Source organism: Arachis duranensis, chromosome 1 (genome assembly GCF_000817695.3).
Source record: "Arachis duranensis cultivar V14167 chromosome 1, aradu.V14167.gnm2.J7QH, whole genome shotgun sequence".
NCBI classification, from domain to species: domain Eukaryota; kingdom Viridiplantae; phylum Streptophyta; class Magnoliopsida; order Fabales; family Fabaceae; genus Arachis; species Arachis duranensis.
Window position 1 is genome coordinate 35892562 of NC_029772.3, and position 11143 is coordinate 35903704.

Genomic DNA, 11143 nt, shown 5'->3' on the forward strand with positions numbered 1-11143 from the left:
TCATCATCATTCTCACCTATGAACGCGCGTGATTGACAACCACTTCCGTTCTACTCTAGGCCGGGCGCATATCTCTTAGATTCCCCAACAGAATCTTCGTGGTATAAGCTAGATAGATGGCGGCATTCATGGGGATCCGGAAAGTCTAACCTTGTCTGTGGTATTCCGAGTAGGATCCCGGGAATCCAGAATGTCTAACCTTGTCTGTGGTACTCCGAGTAGGATCCCGAGAATCCAGAAAGTCTAACCTTGTCCGTGGTATTCCGAGTAGGATTCCGGTATTGAATGACTGTGACGAGTTTCAAACTCCTTAAGGCTGGGCGTGATGACAAACGCAAAAGAATCAATGGATTCTACTCCAACCTGATTGAGAACCGACAGATGATTATCCGTGCTGTGACAGAGCATTTGGACCATTTTCACTGAGAGGATGGAATGTAGCCATTGTCAAGGGTGATGCCTCCAGACGATTAGCTGTGCAGTGACAGCGCATAGGACCATTTTCCTGAGAGGATTAAAAGTAGACATTGATGATGGTGATGCCCTACATACAGCTTGCCATGGAAAGGAGTAAGAAGGATTGGATGAAAGCAATAAGAAAGTAGAGATTCGAAAGGATTCTAGCATCTCCACATGCCTATCTGAAATTCTCACTATTGATTTACATAAGTATTTTTATCCCTTTTTATTTTCCATTTATTATTAATTAATTTTCGAAATCCATAACCATTTAATTTGCCTAACTGAGATTTACAAGGTGACCATAGCTTGCTTCATTCCAACAATCTCTATGGAATCGACCCTTACTCACGTAAGGTATTACTTGGATGACCCAGTACACTTGCTGGTTAAGTTGAACGGAGTTGTGAGCTTCTCTAACAGTGCCTGGAACTCTTTTATCACAATTTTGTCCACCACTGGTCCTTCTTGGGCATTGTACTCCAGATGTAGACGTTCAATGCCAGTTTTGGGCATGATACTGGAAGTTATCTTTTCAACGCCGTTAAGACCGCGCCAATTGGACCTTGGTAGCTCAAGATATGCTCTTTGGAATGCACGGAGGTCAGGATTGATAGCATATGCTATCCTTTTCTTCATCCTTGCTCAAGATTTTGCCAAACTTGCCCAAAATTCACCTAAAATCATAGGAAAAATATAACAACTCAAAGTAGCATCCAAAAGATTAATTTTATACTAAAACTCAATAAAATATAACTAAAATAGAAGAGAAAAATACATCAGGTTTCAAAGTTGTCAGTGAAGCTTAGTTTCAATTACTAAATGGGGCTATTAGCTCTTTATTTCTGAATAGCTTTGGCATCTCACTTTCCTTTGAAACTCAAAAATATTGCCATCCTTTGGAACTAGAATCCGGATGATATTATTGATTCTCTTCTTTTAGTTTTTCTTGATTCTTGAGCACAGCTTTTCTTTTGGTGCTTTGCACCTTTTGAGCCTAGCCGTGACTCTAAGTGTTTTGTTTTCAAGTATTTCCACTAGATACATAAACGCCATAAGTACTTAACTGGGGGAACCATTTGGATTTGAATTTAGCTTTGCTTAAATTCTCATACAGTGGTGCTCAGAGTTCTAAAGCGTACTCTTTATTGCATTCGATCACGACTTTAAATGCTCAATCTCAAGATTTTCTTGACACCTTCACACCACAAGCATATAGTTAAGGATAGAAACTCATTTGAGCTTTTTAGGCCAATTCTAGACCCTCCTAACCATTGATGATTGGTGCACGAAATTGTGATCTCAATGGCACCAACAACTTGGTATGCACAATTGTAATCTCAACTCATTTTCACAACTTTGCACAACTAACCAGCAAGTGCAATGGGTCGTCCAAGTAATAAACCTTACGTGAGTAAGGGTCGATCCCACGGGAATTGTCAGCTTGAAGCAAGCTATGGTCATCCTGTAAATCTCAGTCAGGCGAATTCAAATGGTTATGGAGTTTTGATAATCAAAAGATAAATAAAACATAAAATAAAGATAGAGATACTTATGCAATTCATTAGTGGAAATTTCAGATAAGCGTATGGAGATGCCTTATTCCTTCTGAATCTCTACTTTCCTACTGCCTTCATCCAATCCTTCATACTCCTTTCTATGGCAAGCTGTATGTTGGGTGTCACCATTGTCAATGGCTACTTCCCGTTCTCTCAGTGAAAATGGTCCTCTACAGTTTCTATACGGCTAATCAACTGTCAGATTTCGCGTCTCGGATGAAAAATACCATGCACAGATATCGTATGGCTATTCAGCTGTTGGTTCTCGATCGTCTAGGAATAGGATTTACTATCCTTTTGCGTCTATCACCACGCCCTACAGTCGCGAGTTTGAAGCTCGTCACAGTCATCCCATCCTAGATCCTACTCGGAATTACACAGACAAGGTTTAGACTTTCTGGATCTCAAGAATGCTGCCAATTGATCCTAGCTTATACCACGAAGATTCTAATCTTAGATTCAGATGCCCCATTGTTAGAGGGGAGTCGATTTGAATCGTTGATTAGAAACCCAAGAGATATACATTCAAGCTTGTTTTCATGTAGAACGGAAGTGGTTGTCAATCACGCGTTCATAAGTGAGAATGGTGATGAGTGTCACATAATCATCACATTCATCATGTTCTTGTGTGCGAATGAATATCTTAGAATAAGAATAAACATGAATTGAATAGTAGAACAATAGTACTTTGCATTAATACTCGAGGAACAGCAGAGTTCCACACCTTAATCTATGGTGTGTAGAAACTCCACCGTTGAAAATACATAAGAACAAAGTCTAGGCATGGCTGAATGGCTAGCCTTTCCAAATGGCATATGAATTCTAAAATAGGGAAAAAGACCCCAGTACAATAGTAAAAAATTCTATTTATACTAAACTAGTTACTAGGGTTATAGAATTAAGTAAATAATGCAGAAATTTACTTCCGGGCCCACTTGGTGTGTGCTTGGGCTGAGCATTGAAGTTTTCACATGTAGAGGCCTTCTTTGGAGTTAAACGCCAGTTTGTAACTTGTTTCTGGCATTTGACTCTAGCTTGCAACTTGTTTCTGGCATTTAACGCCAGAATAGGGCAGAAAGCTGGTGTTGAACGCCAGTTTGTGTCATCTAAACTCGGACAAAGTATGGACTATTATATATTTCTGAAAATTCCTGGATGTTGACTTTCCAACGCAATTAAGAGCGTGCCATTTGGGTTTCTCTAGCACCAAAAAATCCATTTCGAGTGCAGGGAGGTCAGAATCCAACAGCATCAGCAGTCCTTTTTTAGCCTCTGAATCAGATTTTTGCTCAGGTCCCTCAATTTCAGCCAGAAAATACCTGAAATCATAGAAAAACACACAAACTCATAGTAAAGTCCAGAAATTTAAATTTTACTTAAAAACTAATAAAAATATACTAAAAAGTAGCTAGATCCTATTAAAAACTACCTAAAAACAATGCCAAAAAGCATATAAATTATCCTCTCATCACAACACCAAACTTAAATTGTTGCTTGTCCCCAAGCAACTGAAAAAAAAAATAGGATAAAAAGAAGAGAATATACAATGAATCCCACAATATCAATGAAACTTAGTCCCAATTAAATGAGTGGGGCTAGTAGCTTTTTGCTTCTGAACAGTTTTGGCATCTCACTTTATCCTTTGAAATTCAGAATGATTGACATTTATAGGAACTCAGAATTTTAGATAGTGTAATTGATTCTCCTAGTTCAGTATGTTGATTTTTGAACACAGCTACTTTATGAGTCTTGGCCGTGGTCCTAAGTACTTTGTTTTCCAGTATTACCACCAGATACATTAATGCCACAGACACATAACTGGGTGAACCTTTTCAGATTGTGACTCAGCTTTGCTAAAGTCCCCAGTTAGAGGTGTCCAGAGTTCTTAAGCACACTCTTTTTGCTTTGGATCACGACTTTAACCACTCAGTCTCAAGCTTTTCACTTGGACCTTCATGACACAAGCACATGGTTAGGGACAGCTTGATTTAGCCGCTTAGGCCTGGATTTTATTTCCTTGGGCCCTCCTATCCATTAATGCTCAAAGCCTTGGATCCTCTTTACCCTTGCCTTTTGGTTTAAAGGGCTATTGGCTTTTTCTGGTTGCTTTTTCTTTTTCTTTCTTCTTTTTTTTACTGCTTTTTCTTGCTTCAAGAATCAATTTCATGATTTTTCAGATTATCAATAACATTTCTTTTTGTTTATCATTCTTTCAAGAGCCAATAATTTTAACATTCATAAACTTCACTATAAAAAATATGCACTGTTCAAGAATTCATTCAGAAAATAAAAAGTATTGCCACCACATCAAAATAATTAAACTAATTTCAAGATAATATTTGAAATCCAATTACTTCTTATTCTTTTGTAATTAAGCACATTTTTCATTTAAGAGAGGTGAAGGATTCATGGAATTATTCATAGCTTTAAGACACAGACACTAGACACTAATGATTATGTAATGAAGACATAAACATAGCCAAACATAAAGCTCAAAACTGAAAACAGAAAAATAAATAGACAAGGAGATTAAGGAATGAGTCCACCTTAGTGAGGGGGCATCTTCCTCTTGAAGAACCAATGGTGCTCTTGAGCTCCTCTATGTCTCTTCCTTGCCTTTGTTGCTCCTCCCTCATAGCTCTTTGATCTTCTCTAATCTCATGGAGAATGATGGAGTGCTTTTAGTGCTCCACCCTTAGTTGATCCATGTTGTAACTCAAGCCTTCCAAAGAGGTGTTGAGTTGCTCCCAATAATTATGTGGAGGAAAATGCATCCCTTGAGGCATCTCAGGGATTTCTTGATGAGGAATTTCCTCATGCTCTTATTGAGGTCCATGAGTGGGCTCTCTTGTTTGCTCCATCCTTTTCTTAGTGATGGGCTTGTCCTCTTCAATGAGGATGTCTCCTTCTATGTCAATCCCAGCCAAATTGCATAGGTGACAAATAAGATGAGGAAAGGCTAACCTTGCCAAAGTGGAGGACTTGTCAGCCACCTTGTAGAGTTCTAGAGGTATGATCTCATGAACTTCTACTTCCTCCCCAATCATGATACTAGGGATCACGATGGCCCGATCCACAGTCACTTCAGATCGGTTGCTAGTAGGAATGATGGAACGTTGGATGAACTCCAACCATCCTCTAGCCACAGGCTTAAGGTCCGGTCTTCTCAACTGAACCGGATTGCCTCTTGAGTCTCTTTTCCATTGAGCTCCTTCCACACATATGTCCATGAGGACTTGGTCCAACCTTTGATCAAAGTTGACGCTTCTAGTGTAGGGGCGTGCATTTTCTTGCATAATTGGCAAGTGGAACGCCAACCTTACATTTTCCGGACTGAAATCTAAGTATTTCCCCCGAACCTTGTAAGCCAATTCTTTGGATTCGGGTTCATACTTTGATCATGGTTCCTAGTGATCCATGCATTGGCATAAAACTCTTGAACCATTAAGATTTCAACTTATTGAATAGGGTTGGTGAGAACTTCCCAACCTCTTCTTCGAATTTCATGTCGGATCTCCGGATACTCATTTTTCTTGAGCATGAAAGGAACCTCAGGGATCACTTTTTTCTTGGCCACAACTTCATAGAAGTGGTCTTGATGGACCTTTGAAATGAATCTCTCCATCTCTCATGACTCGGAGGTGGAAGCTTTTGCCTTCCCTTTCCTCTTTCTAGAGGTTTTTCCGGCCTTAGGTGCTATAAATGGTTATGGAAAAATAAAAAGCAATGCTTTTACCACACCAAACTTAAAATATTTGCTCGTCCTCGAGCAAAAGAAGAAAGAAAGAAGGGGAGGAAGAAGAAAAAGGAGGAGATGGAGGGTAGTGTGTGGTTCGGCCAAGGGGGTAGGAGAGTGTTTGTGATGTGTGAAAATGAAGGAGTGAAGAGGGGTATTTATAGGAAAAGAGATGGATAGTGGCCGAATGGAATTGGGTAGATTTGGGAGGGAAAATTGTTTGAATTTGAAAGTGAGGTAGGTGGGGTTTTTGGGGAAGAGATATGGAGGTGATTGGTGAAGAGAATATAGGGAAGAGGATATGATTTGATTGGTGAGTGGTATTTTGGGTAGAGTGTTTATAGAGATGTGTGAGGGAGAGAGAGAGAGAGAGGTGGGATAGGTGGGGATCTTGTGGGGTCCACAGATCCTGAGGGGTCAAGGATTTGTCATCCCTGCTCCAATTAGGCGTGTAAACGCCCTTAGTATGCAATCCTGGCGTTTAACGCCAGACTGCTGCTTGTTTCTGGCGTTAAACGCCAGATTATATCCCTTTCCTGGCGTTAAACAGCAAGCTGTAACTTGTTTCTGGCGTTTAACGCCAGTTTATTGCTTCTTTCTGGCGTTTAACACCAGTCTGGTGCCTTTTTCTGGCGTTTAACGCTCAGAATGGTGCCAGACTGGGCGTTAAATGCCCATTCTGCTACCCTTACTGGCGTTTAAACGCCAGTAAGTTTCTCCTCTAGGGTGTGCTATTTTTAATGCTGTTTTTTATTTTTCTTTAATTTTTTTACAGTTGTTTTTGTGACTCCACATGATCATCAACCTAAAAAAAAGGAAATAACATAGATAAATAAAATTGGGTTGCCTCCCAATAAGCGCTTCTTTAATGTCAATAGCTTGACAGTGGGCTCTCATGGAGCCTCACAGATGATCAAAGCATGGTTGTGGCCTCTCAACACCAAACTTAGAGTTTGGTTATGGCTTAACAACACCAAATTTAGAGTTTGGCTGTGGCCTTCCAACACCAAACTTAGAGTTTGAATGTGGGGGCTTTATTTGACTCTGTATTCAGAGAAGCTTTTTTGCTTCCTCTCCATGGTTACAGATGAAGATCCTTGAGTTTTAAACACAAGGTATTCCTCATTTAATTGAAGGATCAACTCTCCTCTGTCCACATCAATCACAACTTTTGCTGTGGCTAGGAAGGGTCTTCCAAGGATGATAGATTCATCCTTATCCTTCCCAGTGTCTAGGATTATGAAATCAACAGGGATGTAAAGGCCTTTGACCTTTACTAGCACGTCCTCTACTAGTCCATAAGCCTTTTTCATGGATTTATCTGCCATTTCTAATGAGAATTTAGCAGCCTGTACCTCAAAGATTCCCAGTTTTTCCATTACAGAGAGTGACATTAAGTTTATGCCTGATCCCAGGTCACACAGAGCTTTCTCAAAGCTCATGGTGCCTATGGTGCAGGAAATTAAGAATTTACCAGGATCCTGTTTCTTTTGAGGTAATGTCTGCCTAACCAAGTCATTTAGTTCATTGGTGAGCAAGAAGGGTTCATCCACCCAAGTCTCATTACCAAATAACTTGGCATTCAGCTTCATGATTGCTCCAAGGTACTTAGCAACTTGCTCTTCAGTAATATCTTCATCCTCCTCAGAGGAAGAATATTCATCAGAGCTCATGAATGGCAGAAGTAGTTTCAATGGAATCTCTATGGTCTCTAGATGAGCCTCAGATTCCTTAGGTTCCTTAAATGGGAACACCTTTTTGTCCAGAGGACGTCCCATGAGGTCTTCCTTACTGGGATTCACGTCCTCCTCCTCCTCTCTATGTTCGGCCACACCAAGTAAGGTTATGGCCTTGCACTCTCTTTTTGGATTCTCTTCTGTATTGCTTGGGAGAGTACTATGAGGAGTTTCAGTGACTTTTTTACTCAGCTGGCCTACTTGTGCCTCCAAATTTCTAATGGAGGACTTTGTTTCATTCATAAAACTTAGAGTGGCCTTAGATAGATCAGAGACTATGTTTGCTAAGCTAGAGGGGCTCTGCTCAGAATTCTCTGTTTGTTGCTGAGAAGATGGTGGAAAAGGCTTGATATTGCTAAACCTATTTCTTCCACCATTATTAAAGCTTTGTTAAGGCTTTTGTTGATCCTTCCATGAGAAATTTGGATGATTTCTCCATGAGGGATTATAGGTGTTTCTATAGGCTTCACCCATGTAATTCACCTCTGCCATTGCAGGGTTCTCAGGATCATAAGCTTCTTCTTCAGAAGATGCTTCTTTAGTACTGTTGGATGCATTTTGCAATCCATTTAGACTCTGAGAAACCAAATTGACTTGTTGAGTCAATATTTTGTTCTGAGCCAATATGGCATTCAGAGCATCAATTTCAAGAACTCCCTTCCTCTAAGGCGTCCCATTACTCACAAGATTCCTTTCAGAAGTGTACATGAACTGGCTATTTGCAACCATGTCATTGAGTTCCTGAGCTTCTGCAGGTGTTTTCTTCAGGTAAATAGATCCACCTGCAGAATGGCCTAATGACATCTTAGACAATTCAAACAAACCATCATAGGATATATCCAGGATGGTCCATTCTGAAAGCATGTCACAAGGACACTTTTTGGTCAGTTGCTTGTATATTTCCCAAGATTCATAGAGGGATTCACCTTCTTTCTGCCTGAAGGTTTGAACATCCACTCTAAGCTCGCTTAGCTTTTGAGGAGGAAAGAACTTGGCTAAGAAAGCCGTGACCAGCTTATCCTAAGAGTTCAGGCTATCTCTAGGTTGAGAGTCTAACCATGTTCTAACTCTGTCTCTTACAGTAAAAGGGAAAAGCATAAGCTTATAGACCTCGGGATCAACTCCATTGGTCTTAACAGTATCATAGATCTGTAAGAATTCAGTTAAGAACTAAAAAAATCTTCTGATGAAAGTCCATGAAACTTGCAATTCTGTTGCATAAGAGAAACTAATTGAGGCTTTAGCTCAAAATTGTTTGCTCCAATGGCAGGGATTGAGATGCTTCTTCCATGGAAGTTGGAATTTGGTGCAGTGAAGTCACCAAGCATCTTCCTTGCACCTCCACCATTGTTATTGGGTTCGGCCATGTCTCCTTATTTTTTGAGATTCTCTGTAAGATTTTCTCTGGATTGTTGCACTTTAGCTTCTCTTAGCTTCTTCTTCAGAGTCCTTTCAGGTTCAGGATCAGCTTCAACAAGAATGTTCTTGTCCTTGCTTCTGCTCATATGAAAAGCAAGAGAACAGAAAAGAAGAGGAATCCTCTATGTCACAGTATAGAGATTCTTTTATGTGAGTAGAAGAATAAGAATGAAGGAAGACGAAGAAAAATTCGAACACAGAGAGGGGAGGGGTTCAAATTTTCAGAAGAGAAGTGTTAGTAAATAAAATAAATAGAAAGAGAGAGAGGGAAATTCGAAAATTAGAAGAAAAGAAAAGAAAAATATTTTTGTTTTACTTTCATTATTAGTTAGAATTCGAATATTAAGAAAGGAATAAAATAAAATTAGAGTTTAAAACAATTAGTTAATTAAAAAGATTTTTGAAAAAGTTGGTAGTGGTTTTCGAAAATTGGAGAGAGAAAAGTAGTTAGGTCGTTTTGAAAAAGATAAGAAATAGTAAAACAAACAAAAAAAAGTCAATTAGTTATTTGAAAATCAATTTTGAAAAGATAGGAAGTTAGAAAATATTTTTGAAATCAAATTTTTGAAAAAGATATGATTGAAAAAGATTTTATTGAAAAAGATATGATTGAAAAGATATGATTGAAATTTATTTTGGAAAAGATTTGATTTTTAAAATTAAAATTGATTACTTGGCTAACAAGAAACTAAAAGATATGATTCTAGAATTTAAAGATTAAACCTTTCTTAACAAGAAAGTGACAAACTTCAAATTTTTGAATCAATCACGTTAGTTGTTAATAAAATTTTCAAAAATTATGAAACCAAGATAAGAAAAAGATTTTGAAAATCAAATTTAAAAAAAATTTCGAAAATATAAAAGAAAAATGAAAAAGATTTGATTTTTGAAAAAGTTTTGAAAATATAAGATTTTTAAAATTGAAATCTTGACTTGACTAACAAGAAACAACTTATTTTAAAATTTTTTGACTAAGTCAACCCAAAATTTTGAAATTTATGAGAGAAATAAGGAAAATATATATTTTTTATTTTTTTGAATTTAATGAGGAAAGAGAAAAACCACAAAATGACTCAACACATAAAAATTTTGGATTAAAACAAATGATGCATGCAAGAACACTATGAATGTCAAGATAAACACCAAGAACACTTTGAAGATAATGATGAATATCAAGAACTTATTTTTGAATAATTTTTAAGAAAAGAAAAACATGCAAGACACCAAACTTAGAAATTTTTAATGGTTAGACACTAACAAAACAAGAATGCATATGAAAAACAAGAAAACACACAAAACAAGAAAATTTAAAGATCAAACAAGAAGACTTATCAAGAACAACTTGAAGATCATGAAGAACACCATGCATGAATTTTTCGAAAATTTTAGGAAAATAAAAGCATGCAATTGACACCAAACCTTAAAATTGACTCAAGACTCAAACAAGAAACTCAAAATTTTTTGTTTTTATGATTTTATTACTTTTTTTGGATTCTTCGAAAATATATTTTTGGAAAACGAAAACAAAGAAAAAAATTTTGAAAAATTTTTGAAAATTTTTTGAAAATAAAATAGAAGTTGAAACAAGAAGAAAATTACCTAATCTAAGCAACAAGATAAACCGTCAGTTGTCCAAACTCGAACAATCCCCGACAACGGCGCCAAAAACTTGGTGCACAAAATTGTGATCTTAATGGCAATAAACAACTTGGTACGCACAATTATAATCTCAACTCTTTTTCACAACTTCGCACAACTAACAAGCAAGTTGATGAGCGGATATTTTATACGCTTTTTGGGGGTAATTTCATGTAGATTTTAGCATGTTTTAATTAGTTTTCAGTAGAATAATATTAGTTTTTAGGCAAAAATCATATTTCTGGACTTTACTATGAGTTTGTGTGTTTTTCTGTGATTTCAGGTATTTTCTGGCTGAAATTGAGGGAGCTGAGCAAAAATTTGAGTTAGGCTGAAAAAGGACTGCTGATGCTGTTGGATCCTGACCTCCCTGCACTCGAGATGGATTTTCTGGAGCTACAGGAGTCCAATTGGCGCGCTCTCAATGGCGTTGGAAAGTAGACATCCAGGGCTTTCCGGCAATATATAATAGTCCATACTTTGCGCGAAGATAGACGACGTAACTTGGCGTTGAACGCCAAGTTCATGCTGCTGTCTGGAGTTAAACGCCAGAAAAACGTCATTATCCGAAGTTGAACGCCCAAAACACGTCATAA